Here is a 6067-nt window from a genome sequence, read left to right on the forward strand (position 1 = left end):
ATCCTGACAAATGTATCATGATATGTACAAGTGTTATTATTATAGTAAGAAGTAGCATCTTTATGAAGTACTTTTGAGTGTTTAATTAATTACTTCTCCCAATCGATTAAATGTACTAGGAAACACAGTTTTGGCTTGTATCTGCGTGTTGATAAATTAAGACATAAGATAAATTTCTTGGTTGTACTCTTAAGTAACCGGTAACCAAACGACACTTTACCTAATAGTGGTTCTAGAACCTTATGTGATAAACTGTACCCATGTCTTATTGAATGGAACACCTCTCATACAGTATATTTTGTATTATATTGGTATATATGCACTTACTTCCTGTGTTATGCTTCTTTAGCTCGCTTTTTCGTAGAAGAAAGATAATTGATTTTTAAACAATACAGATTTGGATAAAACTCATCATGAATGTTAAACATCAATTTAGCACAATATTAATTATGGTATCCATAGCACAAATACAGGGAGAAATGATTTTTGTGGCATCGTGTTCTACAACATGTGCCTGAATCCTGAAATAAAATCCACACAAAAATGTATAGCGCGAAACTTAAACACATGATTGCAGGACCTGCCATGGTACCACTGGAACTCATGACCACAGGAACACATGACCACAGGACCACGGGGCCACGGGACCACTGGAAATAATGGCCAAAGGACCACGGGAACAAGGGACCACTGGAACACATGACCACAGGACCACGGCACCACTGGAACACATGACCACAGGACCACGGGACCACTGGAACACATGGCCAAAGGACCACGGGGACAAGGGACCACTGGAACACATGACCACAGGACCACGGGACCACTGGAACACATGACCACAGGACCACGGGACCACTGGAACACATGACCAGGGGACCACGGGACCACTGGAAAACATGGCCAAAGGACCACGGGGACAAGGGACCATGGTACCACTGGAACACATGACCACAGGACCACGGGACCTCTGGAACACATGGCCAAAGGACCACGGGGACAAGGGACTATGGTACCACCGGAACACATGACCACAGGACCATGGTACCACTGGAACACATGACAACATGGCCACGGGACCATTGGAACACTGGAACACATGACCACAGGACCACGGGACCACTGGAACACATGACCGCAGGACCACGGGACCACTGGACCACGGAACCACGAAAAAAAGTCATTGACCATGAGCGTGTACATTTATTTACTTATCGCCTAAACAAACAGGCCCCGAGCAACTCATGAATCTGTGTTCTCTTTACTCAACTTGGACACCATGTATATGGCCAAATAAAAATTATTTAATTATTGGTCTTAAGTGCATGGTACTTAGCTGATTTATGTAACTTATGTTTATTATTGTAGAAAAAATACACAGACGAGCTTAACAAAAATAAATAACACTTGAAGCCGGGTTTGATGGTACCTGGGGACCATTTGTCCTAAACCGCATTGGAAAATCAAAAGTGGACACTTGGATACACAACCCACATCTAAAAAACCTACTACTTCTCATAAGACGAACTCATAAAAACTACTACTCATAAGACGATCTCATTAAAACTACTTCTCATAAGACGAACTCATGAAAACGACTACCTATAAGACGAACTCATACAAACTCCTACTCATAAGACGAACTCATATAAACTACTACTCATAAAAAGAACTCATACAATCTCCTACTCATACGACTTACTTAAGCAAACTACTACACATATACGAGCTCATACATGCTACTACTCAGACTAACTCGTGCAAACAAATACTCAAAAGACTAACCTATGCAAACAAATGCTCATAAGACGAACTCATACAAACGAATACTCAAAAGACTAACTCATACAAACGAATGCTCATAAGACGAACTCATACAAACGAATACTCAAAAGACTAACTCATACAAACAAATACTCAAAAGACTAACTCATACAAACAAATACTCATAAGACGAACTCATACAAACAAATGCTCATAAGACGAACTCATACAAACAAATGCTCAAAAGACGAACTCATACAAACAAATGCTCAAAAGACTAACTCATGCAAACAAATACTCATAAGACGAACTCATACAAACAAATGCTCATAAGACGAACTCATACAAACGAATGCTCATAAGACGAACTCATACAAACGAATACTCAAAAGACTAACTCATACAAACAAATACTCAAAAGACGAACTCATACAAACAAATACTCAAAAGACTAACTCATACAAACAAATACTCAAAAGACGAACTCATACAAACAAATACTCATAAGACGAACTCATACAAACAAATACTCAAAAGACGAACTCATACAAACGAATACTCAAAGACGAACTCATACAAACAAATGCTCAAAAGACTAACTCATACAAACAAATACTCATAAGACGAACTCATACAAACAAATACTCATAAGACGAACTCATACAAACGAATACTCAAAAGACTAACTCATACAAACAAATGCTCAAAAGACTAACTCATACAAACAAATGCTCAAAAGACTAACTCATGCAAACAAATACTCAAAAGACTAACTCATACAAACAAATACTCAAAAGACTAACTCATACAAACAAATACTCATAAGACGAACTCATACAAACAAATACTCATAAGACGAACTCATACAAACAAATACTCATAAGACGAACTCATACAAACAAATGCTCAAAAGACTAACTTATACAAACAAATACTCATAAGACGAACTCATACAAACGAATACTCAAAAGACGAACTCATACAAACAAATACTCAAAAGACTAACTCATACAAACAAATACTCATAAGACGAACTCATACAAACAAATACTCAAAAGACGAACTCATACAAACGAATACTCAAAAGACGAACTTGTTTGTTGGGTATAAATTACAAGGGTTTTATGGAGTATTCAACCCCTCACTCTAGACCAATCTGACAGCGTCGTGATTTATGTAGGAGGTGATATATTTGTAAGTTTATATATGGGATAAGTTAGTGGTAATCGAGCCGGACAAGTGGGTTTTCTACAGCTGTTCCGGTTACCCTAACAACACAAAACTACACTCTCGCGCAACATAGTGCTTATCATAAGTTGATAAAAAGGCATTTACCATCGTTAACTATAAACTTTATTAGTAATTTATTATGATCACCACCAGTGGCGTAGGTACATACGTATAGGCCGTGTAGGCCTACAACTTTTTTTGAAAAAAGACAAAATTTGAATAACCAAAAAAATGCAATAAAAACCAATAGATTCTCATACACTTTGAACAAATCAAAAGTTTGTTTTATTTTACCAAAGTTTGGTGTTTGTTTAAACTACGTGCATGGTGTATTGCTTGATTTTATTGTAATCATTGCAAATATAATTAAGTGTGTGTAATGCCCCAAACTCCTATAGAACCATCGGGCCTACAAGTTGTTTTAGGCCTAGCTACGCCCCTGACCACTTGCCACTATGGATGCGTCCCTAAGTAAATATAATGGTAAATAAATTGAATCATTTCTCGATTATGATGGAAACCAGTATTCATTGTAGGACTATTTGAAAGCTAGGGGAATATTTTAATGATTACATACACAGTTAAACCTGTTGGCTCGATATTCTAGGGACAGACCAAAATACTTCGAGCCTTGCAAATATCGAGCCAAGCGGAAATGCCTACAAAGAGTGAAAACACATATGACCTTGACATCCAGTTCGAACCGACGAGGAAATCGAACGATATTAAGCCAAAAGGTTTCGATTGTATTTCGATGACAAAGGAAGGAGCAACACAGTCTAAAACTTCTGATTCGATGTTGTATTGCAGACTTTGCAGGGATAATCTTTAAGACGCCATTTGCCAATGTTTTACTTACGTTTGCGAAGCAAAAAGCTGTCCAACTATTCATTTTAAACTTAAATTTACAAATCATCTTTTTCAAACATGTCTGCATGTGAATTGGTAGCCCGTGACCATCCTGGTACTTAAAACTCGGTACCAGTTTGGATGTTCTAAGATGTTTGCAGTCTGGGTAATTAAGTTTGTAAATGGCTATAAACTCTGTTTTAGGACGTTTATTTTCTGTACCTTTTTTACATTATACAGTGTGTGTATACCACGTGATAAATTGCGTCATAAATGCTACGTCGGAAGGCAATATTTTGCTTCGATTGAAGACTTAAAACGATGATAACTTTTCATTTTATTTACCATTTTAAATGAAACATAGCGCAGTCTAGGCCGCTGACGGAGCCCCGCCTTCGCTCTTTACCAAATCTTGATTGAGAGTTCAGTTTCTCATAACACTTCGATAAACCTTTTCACGATACGGCCGTCTGACGGAGCACTGTCAAAACATGTTTGGGAACAGGTTTGTCGAAGTGTTTGACGAAACTAATCACCTTATCAAACTCCGGTTATAAAACAAAGAGTGGTCTCTTTAAGCGGTATAGACTGGCCTTTGTTTCATTTAAAATGGTGTAGTGAGCGAAAAGTTATCTTCGATTAAGTCTTTATTTTAAGCTAAATATTGCCTTCCGACGTAGCATACATGACGTAATTTATCACGTGGTATACACACACTGATACCAAATGTTAATTTAGCTCAGTGGTTCAGCACTCTATCACTCCGCATGAGGTCCATGGCTGAAAACTCCATCCTGGCGGCCTAGTCCCGATCAGCAGGATTCTGAAACGAACGCATACGACTGCCTCCAGTCACTGATAGGATATTCCAGATCATTGGGGATAGTAATCCGATTTTTTTTTTACTTTTCGTGACGTAGTGCTGTATGATCACAAACGGGAGCCATGGTCGACAATGTGTGATCGCCAACATAATTTACGCCTCAGTCACAGTGGCACATCTATTTATATACTGCCGTCCTTGAAATGACCATTACCGATTAAGATTTGTCAAAAGTCTAAAAAAAAAGTCTATTTGTGGCTGGTTATCTAACTTTATCACTTTTCGTGTCGTCATGACCGTAACTTACGCGTCTGATCTCAAACAGGAGCACTATGTGACCTCGCATAAAGCAAAGCGGAACAACTCAGTACAGTCAAATGACATTATTCGGTTTAAACACCTTTAAATGATATCTAGTTTTAAAATAAAAAGAGTTGTTGCCATTGACTTACAATACATTTTAGAATCCAAGATTGTAATGGACGTCATTGCTGTTTATTTCCAATAATAACAACCATATTGGTCGTCAAGAAAGAAAACTTTGACCGATTTTAATAACAAATCCCTTTATTTTAAAATCGTCCACTAGCGTCAAATTCTGATATTTCAACGTCAAATGCTCAAACAAAAAATTGTAGTATAATGGCTTATCTCAAGACGTCTGGCCATCTGTTTAAATCAATGACATATTTATTCTTATTTATCAGTGTTAAATGGTTTCAATTTTACGCTGTCAACGGAAAGTTTGTCTCCGAAAACTTAAATTCCTTTCGAAAACCTCACAAACGTTCGCCCCTTGCTCGAAAACGGCGACGTTATCTGGGACAATGCGTCAGAGCAGCTCAAAGCTGACATTGAGGCGGTACAACTTGAAGCTGCAACAATCATAACTTTTGAGCACTACAAAATAACGTAATATATCTGAAGTCTTCAAAGAAGTCAACTTTGAAAAACAGAAGGCGAACTTGCTGGGTTTTTTTATTAAACGAAACATAATCTGACACAAACATATTTATTGCTATTGCTTCCTGACCAGCCGAATCATAGATACACTCACAGAAACAACAACTTCATCACACCCACACCTATCGCTTGCAAATCTCAACTCTATCAAACTTCATTCCTTCCTTCTGCAATTCGAGAATGGAATCGCCTTCCTTCAACCGTAACCGCCCCTAACTGCTATCAAAACCTTCACGCCCAGCTTCGTCTTTCTTGTAGCTCACTAAAAACATGACCTCCTCGTCCAGGGGTAGGTGTTTAAACATAAAATAATCGGCCGTATAGTGCCCATGTAAGTGCATTAGCCGTCGAAAAGATAATTAATGCAAAAAATCAATAACAAATAGCTAAAATAGGCACAAGAATGGTAAACTTTGACTGGAAACACAGTTTGAAGTC

The sequence above is a fragment of the Mya arenaria genome, chromosome 11 (assembly GCF_026914265.1).
Source record: "Mya arenaria isolate MELC-2E11 chromosome 11, ASM2691426v1".
In the NCBI taxonomy this organism is placed as follows: domain Eukaryota; kingdom Metazoa; phylum Mollusca; class Bivalvia; order Myida; family Myidae; genus Mya; species Mya arenaria.